Source organism: Euprymna scolopes, chromosome 2 (assembly GCF_053919585.1).
Source record: "Euprymna scolopes isolate OS-2025 chromosome 2, ASM5391958v1, whole genome shotgun sequence".
Taxonomy (NCBI): Eukaryota; Metazoa; Mollusca; class Cephalopoda; order Sepiida; family Sepiolidae; genus Euprymna; species Euprymna scolopes.
Genome location: NC_136483.1, coordinates 113851699 through 113874215, shown reverse-complemented (window position 1 = coordinate 113874215; position 22517 = coordinate 113851699). Strand labels below are relative to the sequence as shown.

Below are 22517 nucleotides of genomic sequence, written 5' to 3'. Positions count from 1 at the left end.
GATGTTCGCCCAACATAGTGCGCACTGCAACTACATTTAAATAAATAAATAAGAGAATTACTATTGGGGGGGGGGGGAGAACATCTTTGCGAATAGACGGCAACATAGGCCTGGTTGAAAAAAACAACACAAGGATTAGATGCAAAATAACACCGTTGTACAGACACAGAAATTTGCTTGGCAAAACGGTCACTAATGTTGCCCAGCCAAGGTAAACGTAGGTAGACAGGACATCTATTAACCGTAATTACTTTAAGTTTATAGAAATTGGAAACCTTCTTATTAATAACAGTTTTAACAATATCCAATGGGTAACCACTATCAAAGAGGGTCCTTGTAATAAATTTCAACTCATCATCCAGATTAACCCTGGAACAAATCATCAAGGCCCTATGTGTTAATGTCTTAATCAAATTATATTTTTGGTTAATAGGGCAAAAAGAGTCCCAACGAGTATAGAGAGCCGTAAAGGTTGGTTTACGATAAACCGAAGTAAGAAAACACGGAGATGTCTTAGACACAAGTACATCTAAGAACGGAAGAGTAGAATTCGTTTCCTTATCTACCGTAAACTTAAGGGCTGGATGAACCTTATTAAGAGACACAAAAAAAAAGCGTCCGCATTCGTCTCGTTATATATATATATATATATATATATATATATATATATATATATATATATATACTAACCAATCATTTGATACCCACTCGGTTTGTATATGCTAATCGTAATGGATTAAATATCTTTCTTACAATCAAGTTTTTTTATAATGAAAAATATATTTTTTATATAAATTTTGTAAAAATGTCCAAACTAAAAAAAATGCCTTTGATTGGGTTCCAGAGAATATATAGTAAAGTATAAGAATCCTCCAAAAATTTTTGTAACTTGCAAATCTAAAGAGTACGTGATTAAATATGCAGCAATATATATATATATATATATATATATATATATATATATATATATATATATATATTTGTTAGTGTCAATATAAAACATCTATGTATACATATATATATACATATATACGTACATAATATAATTAATATTAACTGCATATTATATATACATATACATATATACATGTCTATACATATATGTATTATATATGCATATATGTACATGTATATTATATATAGATATACATACATATATATATATAGTTATATATTATATATACATATATATTATATGCATATATATTATATATACATATATATATATTATATACTTATATACATATATATATTATATATACATATATATTATATGCATATATATTATATATACATATATATATTATATACTTATATACATATATATATTATATATACATATATATTATATACATATATATACATCTACATATATTATATACATATATATATGCATACACATATATAATATATACAAATATATGCATATACATATATATGCTATACATTTATGTATACATATACATATATATATATATTTATATATATGACTACTTCATTTAATCACATAAATTAATATGCAAAAGTATAGATTCATGCGAAAACTTTAAGTATTTATTTCGTAACTTACATAAGCCTGGTGAATCCTAGCGTGGATGAAACGCGGAATATTCTGTGTATCTTAATCGCCATATATATTTTATAACTTATAATATATATATATATATATATATATATATATATATATATGTATATCGCATTAAGACCACATGATGTCATCACTAAATCATCTCCATTATTTTTGGTCTCTCATTCTTGTTTGTTTTAACATTTCTACGTAAACAGTCCCGATATATTTTTCTAACATAAATATTTTATCCATAAAAATATATTTCGCCTCGATATATATTTTTTAAATATTTTATTTTCTTAACACCACATAATAACAATTGTTCCGGTTACTTGGCATCCCCTGGCAGTCCTCTATATAACATCAGGACAGCATTTTGTAAAACAAATACTTGGTTAAATATTACATATGACCTGGGTCTGCAATTATTTGTTCTTATGTTCTTTCTAGATTTCGAATTAACTTGTGTAGTGTCAGGCTAGAACAGGTAGATGCAGTACGCATTGTAAATCTTAGTACTTTCGACTTCTTTCCGGAAACGAGCTTATGCATGTCTATACATTTATAGATCAAGCGAGTTTGAAATCTAATATTTGCTCTGACACTCAAATATTGAATATTCTCATAGGCAGAATTTTGAGCACTAATTCTAATCCTGCATTAAATAATTATTATGTATATGTATATATTAAAATACAAAAATAACATACTAAGATTACAAATATTAAAATTTGTGTGTATATTTATGTGTGAATACACATACACACGCATATATATATATATATATATATATATATATATATATATATATATATATATTGTTTCATGCAATCACTAAAATGCTATAATGAGATATATTTTAATTATCAATTTTCAGTATTCAACAGTGCTCAATACGTGAGTAAAGGTAAGTAATAGATTATAACATTATGTTTATCGCAATTAAGCTAAAAAGAGATTTTCGCATTTCTTCGCTCTATGTAACCGTTAGGCTAGAAAGAGAGAGAGAGAGAGAGAGAGAGAGAGAGAGGGAGAAGGAGGAAGGGAGAGAGAGAGACAAGAGAGAGAGAGAGAAAGAGTGAGAGAGAGAGAGAGAGAAAAGAGAGAGGGGGCTATTTCTCTTCTCTCCTCCCATCTCTTTGGTGTAGTTAAACGTAAGAGTGCTTCGAAAACCAGCCTCTACGTCAGCTGTTCGAGTAGCAATCAGAATGCATGCTTCTACGGCGCAGTGAATGCTTAATAACATGTAGTGTTTATATAAAACAATCGTCGAACATTATAAGTTTTGCTATTTTCTAATCTCCTTATTTTTCTTGCCTCTCTGCAGTGATAATGTTTGACACAAGGTCGGTTTTTGTAGGAAGAAAATCCATTTCTCCCAAATTGGCAATCTGGTTTGGAACAAAAAAAAAACTGCTTCAATATTGAAGGGTTTCTCTCTTCACTTATCGGAAACAGAAGGGCCTAATGTTTAGTATCAGAACAGATACTACACTTTGCGCCTAATCTAGTCAAAAGGCGAAGGAATGTCGATTTAAATAAAATTCTTTGTCTTAACTTTATTCAATTAATTCCCACTGATGCTTAACGCGTTATTCTTTGTGTGATTTTTTTTTTTATTCCTCGTTCGGTTTCGTATTACTTTTCTTTGCTTCCACTTCAATAAATTCCGAACATCTTGACAAGAAATTACATCGCCGTTCAGCTCGTTACAACTTGACACTTGCCAAGGTTACCCATTAAACACCAGCTCGACATGATTGATTAGGAGGCATTTTACAGGTGCCAGCAGGTATTTTTGTTGATACGGTTTTTTTTTTTAATTGGTCGATGCTAAATAAGAGTTATACCTATTTTTAATCTTTTTTTTTCACTCAAAGCAATCATAGATACTGACACTTTCGTGCAATGGATGTTAGGATAAAATGAAAAAAAAAACACAGAGAAGCATACGAGTACAAAATAAATTCACTTGTTTGATCGACATTAAACGTGTAGGATACAATAGTGTAAGAATAACTCTATACTCAATGCAATTCAGATAGACACATCAGATGAGTAATAAAATCAATTTGATCGATCTCTTAGGTAGGCAATAATCTCAATAGAACTACCCTCTTAGGTAAGTAATAGAATTGCCTTCTTAGACCAACACTAATATCAACAGCATTTATTCGTACATCTTCTATAATATAAAAGGCAAAAATCCGTTTAAATTATGTATGTGTGTATGTATGTCTCGCAAAAACTTTCGATAGAGTCGACGGATTTTCACGAGATCGGTATTATTTGAAGCTCGAACCTACTACCACATTTTTTTTGCTAACACAGACCTCAAAACACCCAGGCAATGCCGGGCACCCAGGCTAGTCTATAATATAAATCTCACCAGTCTGTTTAAAGTTATGTATGTATGTTTGTATGTCTGCGTAAAACTTTCGACAGAGGTGACGGACTTTCACGAGATTGGTATCATTTTGAAGCACGACCCTTCGGACGACAAATATAAAAAATTGTCTAAAAACACTAATTTCTTCACTATAAACTGGGCACATTTCTACAAGGAGAGTTCGCTTTTTTTCGTCGATATTTTCGAAAGTCATCTCCTTTTTTCAATTGATTAGCCTTAATCTAAGCCTTCGCAACTTCCGGTTTGGCGATGGCCGCAACAGCAAATACGTCACGTTTTTTTCACGTTCTTTTCCTCCTTCGCATTACAGGTTCGAGCATGCCTGCCTACTACCACTTCTTTCTTTTGCTCAACACAACCTCCAAATACCCGGGCAACGCCGGGCACCCAGTATAGTTTCCGATAAACACTAAGCTCAATAGCAATGATGTTTTAGATAAACAGTAATCTCAACAGTAGAATTTATATAACGAAACCCCATACAGTTTATAGGGTCAAAAAATACATTCTTCTTCATCACCTGGCAAATATCTATATATAGTGTTATTTCAGCGCAATAGGTTTCACAAAACGACAAGAGAAAAATCTCTCAGATGCAGATGACTACAAAATGCATGTAATCGTATAGTTAAAAACATACGAGTATCTAAATTCAATCATGCGGTAACTATTTTTAAAGCACGCCGATCAAAGACTGTAAACAGAAATAAAAGCCTAGACTGACATCCAGCCACAGACTGTGTTGGCTTCAGCACTCGATGGTAATTCGTTTTGACAACTAACATCTGACGGCTACCCGATTTAGATCACGTGAACATTTTTTTTTTACTCTTTTAACTCAAAATTTGCACCTGTTTTTTTTTCCTAATTTTATAACTGCAACAGAAAAGGATTGGAATGTTCTAAAGTAAACATTTTCTCTGATTTTCGAGTTCGCAAGCACATTAGAGTATTTTCTGTTTTTTTTTTTTTTCAGTTGATCATTATTGCTTGTCTGGCAGCACTGAGTAGGGGGAGGGTGGTGCATCGCGGTTGTCTGTAGATGATTATATATACATGAAATTGGCAGCTACCATTTACAATGATGCAAAGCATTTAGTAAAATAAAATGAATACGTAATACATTTATATAACGAGTAATTTATCCGTCTTGTGTAGTTTATGTCGATCGTACAAATGGATAGAAACTGAAACGACTGGGATTTGGACAAAGGATCTATTGTAGGTCTCCCATTTCAGGCCAGGGACCAAGCTCAGTCTCAGAAGTTTGTTGAATAGGTGTTTCTTCAAGGCGAGAGGTGTTCATTTCAACTGAAGTAAAGTGGGGATATGAGCGTTGTCAGGAAAAATTGAAATTTGACTTTTGATGCATTAAAGGTAAGTAGTCGTTCTCCCCCCCCCCATTGTACCACACGCCCCATGTCGGAGGAGAGAGAATCAGAAAAATCCCGATCTTTGTCGGCTTTTGAAGTGTTTCTGTAGATGGTACTATCGTCTGCAGAGATGTCGACGAATGAACGAAAAATACGATTTGGAAGGTCGTTGGTGGAGATCAGAGAAAGAGTTGGGGCTAGAATGGATCCCTGAGGCATGCAAGTGTTAATATTATAAGCTCCACGACTACTTTAATATGTCTTTCAAAGAAAAAAGCATTTTTACGGTTGAAAGGACATTTCTAGCTAATCCGTATCTGAAAATGTTTATGAAGTAATCAAAACTGTATCAAATGTTCTAGTTATGTCAAGAACTATTGCTCTAGGAACAAAGTAATCCTCAATAGATTAATTGGTCTTGTTATATTGCGGTAACATTACAGGATCAACTGTTGAACGGAAACTATATTGCATGTAGCTGAATAAGTTGTTTTTGCTGAGGTGGTTGATAACGTCACTATTTATCACTGACTTAAGCAATTTACTCATGACGAACAGGAAGCTGATTGGTCGATACTGAGATACAGAAGACCGATCCCCCGTATTTTTAAATACTGAGCAGACTTTCCAATGTGTTGAGGACATTTTTCCGTAAGACAACGTTTGAACAACTTCGTTAGAATAAGAACTAGTTCCAGTTGGAGCTGTTTTGGCACAATGATTGGAATGTCGTCAGGACCAGTTGCTTTGCTGGAATCAAGGTTCTGGAAACATCTTGGACAGATATATGGATTTCGCTCAGAGTATCGTCAATCTTGGGAGGAAGTTCAGGAGTAGCCGGCCATTATCACACAAGATGGGATTTGATGCGAAGTTGTTAGCAAAGAGCTTAGTTTTGTCGGTTGTTGACGATATCAATTCAGGTCCATTGATGATGGTCGGTATACGCATACGAGGCGTTAATAGCATTCTTGTTTATTAAACTATGTTTTCATACCTTTTTCTTTATTTTCTTCTAGACAAAGTGTAACACGAATTACACTCATCAGCGAAAATTAAAATGATTTTGTGCGAGACTGTTCTCACCATCGCAGCTATAGTTAGTTAAATACGAAAAAATAAACCGCTATGATTGCATTTTATCTATACAAACAATTCCGTTTTCCTATGGTATATAATAATAACACTTGCTAGCAGTTTTGCGGTAGATCCGATCTAGAGAAGCGTATTATTTAAGGCAGGCATCCTTCGGGCCCAATATTCACCTCTTCGATAGCTTAACGTGAACATATTTTTCAATGTGTGATTTGTTTGCTATATTGTCAACTGAATCGTAAACAAGCATAAACCCACATATATAAATAAATAGAGAAAAAGGTAGTTAGAGAGAAGGATAAGCAGATAAATAAATAGATAAATAGATAGATACATAGATAGATGGATGGATAGAAGATAAATAGATAGATAGATAGATAGATAGATAGATAGATAAGGGCTAGGAAGAGGAATTGATGGTCAATGGGGACAGCTCACGTGTTTGTTAACATTGAACTTGAAGACGACCGTGCTGCCATCGGTTGGGAAGTAAGGTTATGGTATCTTCTTCTGCAAGCGGGATGTCTTAGCAAATAAATTGTCAAAACGTTAATATTTCTATTTCTATGGATATGAATGGATGTCAATGTGTATTTATATGAATACATATGTGTTTTGTCTCATGTTTTTTCCAAACTTACATAAAATTTTATTTCAAGTAGCGGAATTTGTAAGGCGATAACGAGTTGGCAAACCCAGGTAGTATACTATTGTATTAGGTTATTGCAAATATATATATATATATATATATATATATATATATATATATATATATATATATATATATTCATATATATATATATATAAATATATATATATATATACTACGTTGTAGCACCCAGGCTAGTATATATATATATATATATATATATATATATATATATATATATATATATATATATATATATACTAGCCTGGGTGCCCGGCGTTGCCCAGGTATTTGGAGTTGTGTGTTGAGCAATGAAAAAAAGTGATAGTAGGTAAGCAGACTTGAACCCATACCGCGGAGGAGGAAAAAAACCTGAAAAAAAACGTGACGCATTTTCTGTTGATCCCTATCGCCAAGCCGGAAGTGACGCAGGTTTAAATCAAGGCTAGACAGTCGAAAAGAGGATGACTTTTTAAAATATCGGCGAAAAAAAGCGACCTCTTCGTGTAGAAAAGCGCTCAGTTTAGGATGAAGAAATTTATGTTTTTAGCCAATTTTTCGATATTTGTCGTCCGATGGGTCAGCTTCAAAGCGATACCTATCTCGTGAAAATCCGTTGCCTCTGTCGAAGGTTTTAGGCAGACATACATACATACACACATACATACATACATTTAAACATACAGGTGAGATTTATATTATATATATATATATATATATATATATATATATATATATATATATATATATATATATATATACTTGTTTGTGGGACATCCTAAAACCATATTCAAACAATCGACTGAGCTTCCCGAATATTCAAACCACAACACGTGAAGTTATTCTTTACCGTTTGCTTTTATTTCTTCAAATCCTATAAATCAGAGTAATTTAACGATTCGTTTTTTTTTTCTTTTTTCTTAGTATGGAAGATATTACTTTCTTAATAATCTTTTTTTATTTCATTTCTTTCCATTTTATTTTAAATACATGACGCCGCCCGGCGATTGGTGTTATCTTGAGCAGCGCAAGCATTTTAGGCGGAGATAAAGCAGGCGTAAAACGGTATTAATGGGCGTCTCACGGTGGAATGTTACAAAAACGTTTGCAATTTTATGTTACAATTAAGAAACGAGTGACTGCTCTCTCCTCAGGTAGCTTGCTTTTTTTGCTTCAATGGTTCTTGGAATTGAGCGTTTTATCTTTCGCAGACACCGTGTAACTCCTAAACCGGTTATGCTAAAAGTACTGTAATAACCAATGGTTTGGAGTTACCAGGGGTTAATGCATGTGCGTGTCAAAAAAGTAATGCACTTTGTTTTTATTGATAGTTGTTTTAAAAACAACATTGAAACTAGGTCAGCCAGTCAGTTAGCTGCTGATAGATTATTCTTTCTTTCATCTTCTTGTTTCTTTATTCATATTATTAGGTTGTTGTAAAAAATAATGTATCCTGACGTTCAAATCCATGTCAAAAACATTATCTTTGCTCCAACCTAATATGTTAAATCAGTTGCTAATAAGATGATGAGAGGGGATAAAGGAAAATAAAAATAAACGATCGGAAAAATATTTTTAAGCGGGAAGGAAAATTAACAAAGAAGAAATATAAAAAATAAGAGACAGACAGAAAGCAATAGATATGGGGTAAAATAGAGAAAGAATTCATAGAAGAAAGAAAGCAATAATTAGAAACGTTTTACTTAACATCGTTCTTTTCTTCAGTTTTACCCTTCTTTCTTTCTTTTTTTACTTACACCAATTTCTTTATTTTCCCTTTTTTCTTTTGTTTTTTATACGCCTCTTCCTTATTTTCCCCTCTTCTTTACTTCTTTCTTTTTTTTTAGTTTATTTCTTCTTTTTCTCCTACACGTTTTTATATTTATTATTTTTTGTTTTTGTTTTTATTTCCATCTCAAATTATTCACTTCTTTCGTTACGTCTTTCTTTCTTTCTTTCCTTTTTTTATTTCAATCTTTATTCTTCATACGTTATTTCATCATTTCTTTGTGCCTTTATTAATTCCTCGTTTTCTTCTTAGAACATTTATTTTTTCTTCTTTTCTATTCATTTTTCGTACATCTTTTTTTCTGTTCGTGCATTTCAGTTTTTTCTCCCTTCTTACATTTCAGTTTTTCTCTCTTCTTTCTTTCCAGTTTTTTCTCCCTTCTTTCTTTTCAGTTTTTTCTCCCTTCTTTCTTTTCAGTTTTTTATCCCTTCTTACATTTCAGTTTTTTCTCTCTTCTTACATTTCAGTTTTTCTCTCTTCTTTATTTTCAGTTTTTTCTCCCTTCTTTATTTTCAGTTTTTTCTCCCTTCTTTCTTTTCAGTTTTTCTCCCTTATTTATTTTCAGTTTTTCTCCCTTATTTATTTTCAGTTTTTCTCCATCCTTTCTTTTCAGTATTTTCGCCCTTATTTCTTTTCAGTTTTGCCGCCCTTCTTTCTTTTCAGTTTTTCCTCTCTTCTCACTTTTCAGTTGTTTCTCCTTCTTTTTTTTCAGTTTTTTCTCCCTTCTTTCTTTTCAGTTTTTCTCCCTTCTTACTTTCGGTCATTTCCTCCCTGGCCTCTCTTTTTGTCTTTGTTTGCAAACTAATATTAAATTTTCTTTCTTTAATTTGTCTCTTTCTTTAAATCGATATCCAGTCCTTCTTTTCTTGTTTTTTTTTATTCCTTTCTTGTTTTTACATTCTTTTAATTTTCTGTTTTTCCTTTCTTATTCATCCTTTTCATAATTCCCGAGTGTGTATAATTCTTTCTTTCCATCCGTCTCTCTTTCTTTATGTTCTAACTTTTTCTATTGTTCATTTATTTTTATGCATTCTTTTTTCTTTTCCCTTTTCATTTTTTTTCTGTTTAACATTGTTCTGCCATTTGTAATCTCTTTCAATCCCTTTTCTGTCTCTCCTTTTCTTTTATTCCTTTTCAACTACTTTCAACTCTTTCTTTACGACTTATCTACTTCCTTTCTCTTCAGACCTATTTTCGTTCTTCTCCCTTAATCATACTCGCTCCTAACCTTTTTATCTTTTCATTTGTTCCGCCATGCCTTCTAAAATTAAACACTTTTCAGATTCTCTCTTTAGCACACATGAAACTTGAACCCGACGGAAATATCGGAAAATCTGACACAATTCATCTAACCCCTGTAAACTCTTACCTAATACAATTAACCTCTGCTCTTCAACAGTCTAAAATTCCAACAACTTAACCCCGAAACCTGCAATGTAGACGACTGTTAAACGGACAGGCGTACAAATACTATTTCAGGGTGCTCACATAGAGATATCAGAAAAATGTGCATGCAGTTGTAGATTCGATGTAACAGTATAAGATTTCGTGAAAGAAAAATGTTAAAAAAATTGATGAACGCATATGCTGTAAAGAAAAATTAGTACTGATCTTCTAAGTGAGGAAAAGACGTCATAAAAATCACTTACAATATTTTCGATCATAAATTTGTAAACGTCCGCTGTGAAAAAAAGCATAAAACCGTTCCCGTTGATATTAGTGAATGTTTTTTTTATTACCGAGGATAGAAGTTCCAATTTGCTTGTCTCCTCACGAAGACAGAGTTAGATACAAAGTCGTTTTTTTTTATATGGGGAAAATCCAGCTCCCAATGGATAGGAACAAACATAAAAATTGTCTCAGTCAGAATTTCTCATCCACTGACTGAGGACAGAAAGGTGAAGTGTAGTATCAGAACAGATACTACACTTTGCTCGTAGCCAAAAAGGCTAAGATAAAAGTTAATGAGATGAAATGATAGCTTATTGAGAGGTGAAAGGCTTTATACGAGGATCAAAGATGATTAATAGAATTGACTAAGTTTTATTACTTAAGACTCACAGGAGAGACATGCAAGCGGTGCACCGCATCAGGGCCATAAGAATCCAGGGGTGCATGTCTATCAAAGTTCGAAATTGAAATGGACAATTATGCATACTTTTTTTCTTGTTGCTCTGAAGCTGAAAGGAAATTCCGATTGCACGTTCACAAACATGGACGCAACACATTATTCGATACCAAGCACAGTAGTTAGAGTCATTATGTAAATGATCAGCCTACAGGACATTTGCGAACGTCAGAGAGTAAAGAAATACATTCCGTGTCATCCAACATGCAGAAACCCCAACCCGCAGCATTAATCCAGCCTATATGTACCCAAATAATCAATTCGCATCTTCCTCTTTCAGACTTATTAAAAATTACTTATTATTCAGAACATATAGTGAAACTTAATTATCTACATATGACCAGTGTTGGAAAGGGAGGTGGTGCAGAAAAGGTCTTTCACCGGCACATTTTTGTCAAGGGCTCTGTGTTACTTTTGGGGACAATGTGAGAAAGGAATCTATTGGCATTCGATTTAAAGACGCCTATATTATCATATGCAGGGAAGTAGTTTCGGTGGCAAGGAGCTCTGTTCCATGAGGTTTTGCCTAAAGAAGGGAAATTCTGGATCGGGAGGCAAATACAACTTGGCTCAACTTCATCATAGAGTGGCTATATTTCAATATTTTTAGTATAATAGATAAAGTATGGTTCTAAATAATTGGAAAGTTCTATCAAGGGTGAAAGGAACTGATCAATCAAATAAAGCCACGCTCTGCCATCAGAAATCCGAATCACTCCATAAATATACTGAATCTCGTAAGAATTATCACGGAGCTTTTTGTCTTCACACGAGAAGAAACTTTGCTGAAGAGTTCTTCGAATTGGCTACCTACCGGAAACTCTTTTCTTCGTCTTCGTTTTAGCTTTTACAATTCAAAGCTTCTCTTGATTGATACCGCCATTTTGTTATGAACAACATTTCTATTCTCTTTTGTAAATAAAATGGCTGACACCTCAAAGTCTTCTTCGTTGCTGACTCTTTCTCACAAAAGAGAGGTTGCTAATATTTCTTTGCTCTGTCGTTATTTGCATAATAGATACTTGTCTGAGCTCAAGTCTATTGTTTCTCCATGTAAAACATTAACAGCAAAAACTCGTCTAGTTAAATTCACTGTGAATAATTTTTCTTTCTTCCTCTTTGTATTAAAAACAAAACGAGACTCCCATTAGCAAAGTTTCTTTCCATGAAATATCGGTGTGTTGGACCACGGAGGTACATCCTAACTGACTACAACATAGTCGTTTCCTGCCCAATGTAAAATTCTTGCTAGTTTCACAAATAATTGCCAATTCTTACGATGTTGTCACACAGTTCATCCGCCAAACTTATAAACACTTATACTCGAGTGGTATTTTGTGACTCCTCTGTTCATAACAATGGACAGAACAGATGCTGAAGTTTGATCCTAGTGCGACACTAATGAAGGTCTCCTCAGGTTAGTAATAGCGCCATCTAGTGTCGCAAAATTTTCACCAATTTACAAATATTTTAAGAGGAGGTAACTCTGATTAAAATAGTTAACTGGAAGCCCAACGTTGATGTGGATACACATGCTGCGCTTTTAACACTGATGTGTAACTGTTCGTTGTTAACTATACTAATCTGCACATAGATGACTGGTTTTGCTACCACAACGTATCAGTGTGGCTATATCGGTTGTTGATTCAAGCTGAGAGATAATTTTTACGAGTCGGGGCTACGATTTCAATAGAAGCTAAGTGTAACAGAAGTCATAATATTCATATAAACAACTGACAATTAATTTATTAATTTACGAAGAGCATATGTTATAGGAAATGAATTCATGTGTTGCATATCATCCCGGGGCATCGCCGAATTACTTCAGCAAGATTATTATTATTATTATTATTATTATTATTATTATTATTATTATTATTATTATTATTATTATTAAGTTTGTTGTTGTATAGATTGAATTGGATTTGTTTTAAGGAGAAAAATGCAATTCAATGATAAATGTGGTTAAATAACGTCTAAGGTATTTCACTTGACTAGAATCTATAAACAAATACCAGAAGCAATTTTAGATAAATAAAAATAAATATGTTTTCATAAAAAGGAATGCGCGTTACCAATAATAATATCTAGATACGTGATACAGGTGTCGGTTGATAGGATTCTTTGTGGACGTGCAAATGACGTAATCACGAAGAAATCGTTTAATATATACACGAGCGTTAGTCAGTAGAAGAAAAACAGCCGAGGTCAACCGAGGAATTCAGACGGGAAGTCGGAGAGAAGACACCGTGGAAGTCGGTGAAATCAAAATCAAAATGTGAAGTCAAAGCGTTGTTAATTTCCGAAATGTTATATGAAATATGATTTTTTTTTACAAAGGCATCACCACTTATCAAGGCACAGATACCACTCGAGGATAAGGGTTAAGAGTATACAGTAGTCAATTGGACAGTATAGTAATCGTTAGTAATGGAAATTCGGTAAATTTGTTAACTTAAGTGGAACGGCTCATCAAAAACTTGTTTACGTTGGACTTGAAGACAACCATATTGCGTGCAGTTCCAAGAAAAAAGCTTTGTTCATGGAATCTGCGTTTAGGTTTAGGCACAGATAAAGAGTGGGGGAATTATTGATAGCTTTTTCAGATAGACGAGTGTTTCTTGTGAAAGTTTGATGAGAGGGGCGACCGTAGATTGAAGCTCAGTCGAACACTTTCCATGAAAATAACGATAAAACATAGACAAACTCGCAACATCTCTTCTGTGAGATGTTTATCGAACTTTTAAATATTTACAGACTCTGCCTATTATATGGACTTTTGCTATCATGTACACGCCTCTTCTTCACCAAAGAACATTTTTCTAACACTTAATCAATGGAACGTTGTATAATGTCGTCGGTTGAAGGCCGCTCATATACAAGTATTTGTTATCCCCTCAAAATAACAGGTCGATATGTTCACGTCATCGTTTCGGTCCAGTTTGATCAAAGCAGCAACATATTGTTCACCGTGAAAGTTTTATACACCCTGTCTGTCGGTTTTTACACACCAACATTTATTTATCGATAATTTGATACTCTGCTATCCAACACACGTACATCGCATAGTTAATGTTAACCCACCTGTTTTCTTGATATAACAGAAAACAAGTTCCCTTCTCATTATATCTATACAGATCTCCCATTCAATTAAATTACGTATTGTTTTATTTTAAATGTAGAATGACGCATATAAGGCAGAAAGGTAAATAACACTTTTGTTTGAATTTCGAAAGAGGAAAACGCAACAGCAACGCCTTTCAAATCCGCAAAACAGCGACAAAGAGGAACATTAATGGGGCAGATTGAAGAGGCGACGCGGGTGTATTTCCGACATTCGACTTTTATTTTTATTGATTTCTGCCTTCAAAGCGAAATCCTGGATTTGCCGCCGTTGTCTAATTGAAAAGTAGCCGCCATTTTAAATCGAGTTTTCATTGTTTCTAGAACGAAGAAAAACAAAACAATACAAAAACGGACATTTGAATGTAAATATTTAAATACAGATCGTACATTTTATTTTTTTTCTTTCTGGCAAAATAGTTTTTTTTAAAGGGAGCACATATCAGAGGGAAGGATATCTTCTACCTGCCAATATGAAGGAAAAGATTAGCAACAACGCCGCCAATGAGACACGCTTCAATGACCATTCCGTTTCGCAAGAATTGTCCTTTAATCGCGTCGCAATTCGACCAGTCTTCCGAAAAGGCAAAATTGAACGATTTATAACATCTCCAGAAGTTATCACCGCCACTGAGGTAAAATTAAACCTCTTCGCAAGAGAGTACTACTTATTTGTTATTGTACAGAATAACAGGAGACAATTATGTTTCGCCAGTGTTCGCATTTATATTCACTTAAAATCATATAATTACGAGAGTAATTTATTTTTTAATATATATCAAATCAATATTATGCAGTATTTTGGATGACCTAAAGAAAAATACCGTTAATTTGATTCTACTTATCTTATTTTTCCGTATTCATTTCATTTGTTATTTGCCTATTCACTTCTCTCACAACTTAAAACTGTTTCATTCAGAGGTTAGGAAAACAGTTGCGTTTTTTATTCGTTAAAAATCGTGTTACATTTATTTCTATACAAATAAGTGCACATTGTTGTTTTATTACAGAGTTATTTTTAATATCTGCGCTTCGAGAGATAGGACCCAATTCAGTTGCAGACTTGATTTAATTGTTTGTCAGAAAATGTCCCGCTACAGGTTACATCCCAAACTAACGCCTTTCACCGTTTAAGAAAGGAAACTTATACTTTTATGGTTGTCACGGTGTTTTGCCAGAATTGACAACATATCTTTATAGTTAAAAATTCCATAACGCTAATAAGTTAGAAGGGTCGTGGATACGTTGTTGCTTTCAATTGACTGTGGGCAAAGGTGCCGGTTAGATTTTTTTCTACAAAAGAAGCCACCTACTATCAAAGCCTGGAGGCCACTCGAGGATAAGGTTTAATGAGTGTAGTAAACGTTAGTAGTGGAAATTTGGTATAATTTAATTACTTAAAGGGCCGATCAAAAAGAACCTGTTTACATTGGATTTGAAGACGACCATATTGTAGTCAGCTGGAAAGCAGATCAACAAAACAGAGTTCCACAGGCGGGCAGTTTTAGGAAAGAAGCTTTGTTCATGGAATCCACGTTTAAGGTTAGGCACATATAGAGAATGGGGACATTATTAATAGTGGGTTTTAGCTAGAGGAGTGTTGTTGTGAAAGTTTGGCAAGGGAGGTGGGGTATAGATTAGAACTCAGACGAGCACTTGCCATAGAAATAACGATAGAGCAGAGAAAGGCTAGCAGCGTCTTTTTGTAGGAAAGACTTTGCAGGGAAGAGACAATAGCGTCACCTACTAGGTTATGAATTTGGTTGAACACAACTGTTCTTATTGATAAATGTCTATGCAAACTGGTGAATACACTGCGCTCTGGTATCTTCATCTGCTTTGCTACTTCATGTTACGTCAGTTTACAATCGTGAACATTGTTAGTTTGACTAGGAAGGTCTTGCGGAATTTTTAAATTGATTTCAAATGATTTATTTTCAAATAAGTTTCATTAAAATATCTTTACTTTATATATCATTTTAAACAGCGTTTCTCGCTCTATCCAATCGTTTAAATTACAATCGCTTTAAAACAACTGTGTCTTCCTTTCAAAACGTGTCTTCCTTTGAAAACGTTTTTAATATCGCTTTCAAACGCGATATTAAAAACGCCTTCAGCGCCACCAGAACGCAAGATTTTTACGTTACTGGCATAAATACACTTGTTTTGCATTAGCAAAAGTGGGTTGATTCTGATGCTGCTTATTTCGATAAATATTTTTTTGTTTGAGCCGAGACATGTTCATCTGAATTTAAAAGTTAAAAACCGCAACCTCTCAACCTGATAGTTTATGTTTATTTTAAAAAAAATTTTTGTCTTTGGGGACAACTACTGGCTTTTGAAAAAAAAAAAAAAAAAAAAATCGAGAACTCAGCATTATTTGTGTCTATGCGATCGAATTTTAAGTCTGCTTATCACAGTTTAATTGTGGTTTGCAACGGAGCACAGTCCAAAGAATACCCGGTCACTGTTTTTTCTTGAACAGTATATTTCTCATCAGAAAGCAATGCTTTATTAAAACGTGAAATTCAGATTTTTACATTGTTTTCTAAATTAACTTAATTTAAATAGATTTAATTTGTAAACTAATCAGTAATTTCGCTCCAATTTTGACGCTTACAATTTGAAGGTAAGTACTTTATAAAAACCATATGAAATTTTTAAAAAATAATGGCACCATCAATGTATAAAGGCTAGAATTTATCGAGTTTATATACTTCTATAAACTTATTTTTTTATTACCAAACATACACGCATTAGAGCAAAAATTTGGAGTTTACCTGTAAGGAACTCACCAATGTAAGATGTTACGTATTTCTTTTGCACTAAGAATTGTAGAACTCACCCACCCTCCGCTCGAGCCTATCGGAGTGTATCTAGCTTCCATGTGTCCCCACCCACGTATCCTGTTGTTTCCGCTAGTCTATGTCTAATTCGTCAGGAATTCACCGTTTTATTAACTTCCGTTTCAAAGACAATTGAAACCGAAACATAAGTGATGCCTTTTAAAAAAGACACAAACCAAATAAGATGTAGATTAAAAGGACACGGGGTGGGTGGGGTGGAGGGGGGTAGAGCGTATAGTGATAGATAAGTAAAGTAGATAGTATAATCCTTTTCATCGGCATTGTCAAGCGGCGTTTGATGTTGGATTTTCAATAGACTAAAAGGCGGACGTTTCAGGAAACCACGACTTCGGCAGAGTTTCAATTCTAACGGAATTGCGTAACGCAGAACACGCAGACACTCACAGAGAAGCCGTCGTTGTTCATCACACAAACACGTAGACACACTCACATATCGACACACACACACACACACACACGCACACACACGCACACGCGCGCATATGTCTATATAATAAATATCGCCGTTGGTTTTACACGGTACGCACACACACTCACACACACACACACACACACACACACACGTAAAGAAATATGCATAATCTGCTTTCCTAACTACCCAAAATACGCGCATACACATATACCTACATACATACACTGCCACCCCATCACATATATACGCAGGTTCCGATGTTACCTACTACATACTCACGTTTATACTCGTATATATGCACATATGTGATTCTCAACTTATATATACGTAGAAAATTATATATATATATATATATATATATATATATATATATATATATATATATATATATATATATATATATATATGTATATATAGAGAAAGAGAGAGAGAGAGAGAGAGAGAGAGAGAGAGATACTAGACTACCCGTGACCCGTTGAGTCAATATATATATAAGCTAGCTATGGAATAGTGGATATACAGAATTAATGTATAAAAGTGCAAGTAAGTGTACCGAATTAATGCATAAATAAACAAAAAGGCAATGCACACACGTGCGAAAACAAACCTATCAACCAGTGAAAACAATACGCAATTTTGCGCGGGTGCACAAAAATTGAATGCGCGCGCACGAAAACAAACATGGCGACCAGCAAAACTTATATGGAATACATTAGATGATAAAGGTCTTAACATTATTTCCCTTAGGTTAAATGAAAATCTAATCCGTTGAAAAAAAAAAAAATGGGGAAAAAACGAAAATAAAATACAAGGAGAGAGTGTGCATCGTACAGGTTCACCTTAGTTTTTTTTTTTTTTTTTTTTTTGGTGTGTGTGTGTGTGTGTGTGTGTGTGTGTGTGTGTGTGTGTGTGTGTGTGTAGCTGGCTGAAAAGATGCGACCATTACTATAACTAATGAGACCAACATGATTTAACATATAAACACAGTAAATAACAACAATATCGCAGCTTAGTAATGTCGTAAAAGACTATTAGAAATATGCTGGATCACTTATCTTTTATTTAATAACAAGCCACACATAACTGGCGTCGGCCAGGGAATTTTTATAATTTGATTTTTTCTTTCACTTTTTTTTTTTTTAGATTACGCAATTCTGTTTATCAAATTATCATTTAGATATGTTCATGCATTCGTATGTTCAGGATTCACTATTAAGTTAATTAACCGATCATTCTGGGTTTTATATATAGCTACTAGGCTATATGTAGGTAATATGGGTTATATTTAGTTTAATTTAGTTTTCTGGAAAAGGGGAATAGAAAGAGCATGGAAACCTTTCATAAAAATTAAAATGCCTCAGATTTTTGTAAAATTTTAGACAACATGGCAGCTGAAATAAAAAAAACGCTCGGCGAATGGAAAAGATATCCAGAAAAATCGGAAAAAAGAATAACTCTGTTGTGTTCAATCAGACGTGATTGAATAATGACTTGCTGCCAAAATACACACACACACACACACGCACACACATATATATATACATGTATATACGGTATAACACACCGCTTCCCGTAAAATCACCGACGTTAAGCAACATTAAGCCTGGTCAATACTAAAATGGGTAACCATTTCTGAATTCCTGGTGGCATATGTACTCTCCGCTTACTTCGACATTGTTTCCAATTGTTCTTGATTTCTCTTTGCCACAGGCATCTAGTAGTACCGATTCAGGGAGGGTGTGGTTGTGGATTGCGCAAACCTTGCCTCACAATTGTACACGCATTACCCTTACGAGGAGTATCCGTTGTCTTTCGATACTGAACGGAGACGTTGAAGGACGATGATAATATAAGTATGGGCGTGGGCATGCCTATTCATTTCTATGAGGGAATGCATCTTGGTTGTTAATGTCAGTCAGCGCAAATAAATCGGAGATAAACACGTCGTGTATCAATAACCAATAAATTTCATATTGGAAAAACAAAACAAAACAGAAAAAGGCCGATCGATTAATGAAAATAAATTGTAAACATGATTGAATAAAAAAATTCAACAATGACAATATCCGTCGCTGAATAGTTGATGAATAGACATTGATATTTTTATTGATTGCTTTGTTTATTTTTCATTTTACCCAAAATATTAATTTCGAAAATTCAGAAAGTGATATATCGATTTTGATTGATTCTTTCCGTTTGTCTCGCTTGCTCATGAACACGACAACATAATCAGATAAGCAAAATCAATTTCTTAATAAAGACGTAATTAAGATTAAAATTAGCATATATTATCTCTTATTTATTGCCATCTGAAGATGTAGCTCAGTGGTAGAGCATTCAGCTACAGATCGAATGATCCACCTGTTCAAGCCCGGGTGTACTTCACTATTTTGTTATATTAATTAGTTCAATTTATGATAAAAGAAGAGGTACCATTTAAAATCGCCGCAAATCATTTCTTCGTTTGCATATTTTCAAACGAAACATTAATCAGAAGTGACTTTTCCAGGGCATTCATCGGCAAGCCCAAATATCAGCTGACGTGACATTGTAAACAAACACAGACGTAATTTGTTGACCGACATTATCATTATTATTTTATTTATATAGTTTTATTTTTATTTTTTGCGAATTAGTCCACCGGGTAAATTATTTCTCGTAATATATGATATTCAATAGAGGATTGATTCTACATATACAATCTGCATAAATTAAAATATGATGTTTAAGCGTATTGTACGACCGGGTAACGCCGGGCGTCCAGCTAGTATATATATAACTACTTAATTTACTCACATAAAATTAATATACGTAAGTATAGATTTATGCGTAAACTTTAAGTATTTACTTCAAAAGTGCTCAATACGTAGGTAGAGCTAGTTAGTAATTTATAAAATATATATGGCGATTAAGCTACACTGAATATTCGGCGTTTCATCCACTCTAGGACTCCTCAGGCTTATGCGCATAAGCCTGAGGAGTCCTAGAGTGGATGAAACGCCGAATATTCAGTGTAGCTTAATCGCCATATATATTTTATAAATTACTACTACTAATATATATATATATATATATATATATATATATATATATATATATATATAAAGATATATATATATATACTACTACTACTACTACTACTACTAATAATAATAATAATAATAATAATAATAACAACAACAACCTAGAAACCGAAACTATTAAATGTTTACTACGAACATTCTCAAAAGAGCGTTTACATCGCATGGCGCCAAACTAAGGAGTCGTGAATGATCCAGAAAGACCGAGGAAGGAGAGCACTTGCCAGACCTCCACTGGAAAAGTACGGAAAGCACTGGGAGCTTAGTGGGGGGCTATTTACCACCGAAACCCTATTCCCTATGGGAATAGTAATGCTCGTCTCGTGAGATCACAGGTAAGCCGCTGTTATGATTACATAAAGTCATCTGCGCTGGTTGTCAAGAGATGTGGAAATCACTGGAAATCTGCGGCAACTTGTTTTAACTCAGACTCCAGGGAAAACCAGAGGTTATAACCAGTGAGTGTTCGCAGATAATAGCCTTTGTGAGATGAGATAATGATAATTGTAAATAATAATAATAATAATAATAATAATAATAATAATAATAATAATAATAATAATAACAGAGGGAGATAAATGGCATAGATGAATGAATTCATCAAAACTTTATTTTTAGGAAGAAAGAAACATTACATCTCGCAGAGAGAGAGAGAGAGAGAGAGAGAGAGAGAGAGAGAGAGAGAGAGAGAGGGGGAGAAAACATACAGATAAGTAAAATACGTTTTTATAGCAAAATATGTTAAGTAACTACCAATTTAAAGCTAAAAGTGGATGCGGTATCTGGACCGATGACGTTTTGTTTTGAGGGATGTAGTGTCTAGTCAACACTGCTGGGGAATCATGAGAAAATACTGTTTTGTTTTTAAATCCCCGAAACATTTTTTCATAGTAAACAACTTATTATCCCTGCAATAATGTTAATATTAGAGTGTTGGATGGAGATCGGCTTAAAATCTTGGGAGTAAACTAATGTGGCAACAAGTATAATCAACTATACTTAAAAAAAAAAACAACAAAACCCCAAAAAACAAAACAAAAAAAAAACAAACAAACAAACAAATATCCAAATTTTCCAACAAAGAGCTTAAGACTAAAATCACATTTGAAAATAGTTGGCAGTCTTTTTAAGACTATACCTCAATCTTTACTATAAAAGGAGCTTCGTCTGTGTGTGTGCGAGAAGGTTTGTTCCGTATGGACACCGAAATTTTTATGCAGATGTAATTCATGTATCTCGCAGTGTTCATAGGAAGGTTTTGTATCGGAATGTCTTCGATAAGAATCGATAATCAATAATCGAACAGATTCGGTGAAATAAGTAACAGGCGTTTTTGAGCGAAGTTAACACCGTATACAGCCTAACACCACACGTGTATTTGAGAAGTTTTATTACCACGCATGCAGAAAAGACTGGCATATAAAATAAACAGTAGATTATTTTAATATGAAAGGGGCGCGTTCTAAATGAACGTGTCTGTTTGACCCAAAATTGAACCATGATAACTGATCCTTTCATTTTACTCTTAAATTAAAACCATTATCGCCGCATAAGCGAAAATGTCAACCATATAAAATCAACAGTATGTTTTTTTGGTATGACAAAAGCGCGTTTGGAATTAATGTTTCTGTTTGGAGCACAATTTAACATGACACTGAACTTTTGCATTTTGAACTTTCATTCAAGCCGTTATATGTGAAAACAATTTGAAAAAAATCGACCGTAAGTTCTCTACAGTGCAATGTAGTCTACAATATATTGTAGACTAAGTCACTGCTGCAAGCAATGTGAAACTTCCCCCCGATAGACCGCAATGAGCCACTAACTAAAAGAAAGCAGTCCATCGATTTGTTTGAAAAAATGGGCGATTTCGGGGACAATAAAAACATAGAGTGTGAAACACTCGTTTGATCATTATTCAATCCTGGACAACGTTGGGTTTTCTTGCTGGTATATATATATATATATATATATATATATATATATATATATATATATATATATATATATATATATATATT

At 33.7% G+C, this 22517-nt stretch overlaps 1 protein-coding gene across 1 annotated transcript in view; it reads right to left on the bottom strand.

The window, feature by feature from the left end:
* The window catches only part of LOC145294250 (uncharacterized), a 616471-nt gene that overhangs the window by 17886 nt on the left and 576068 nt on the right, over positions 1-22517 (bottom strand). The window lies entirely within an intron of this gene.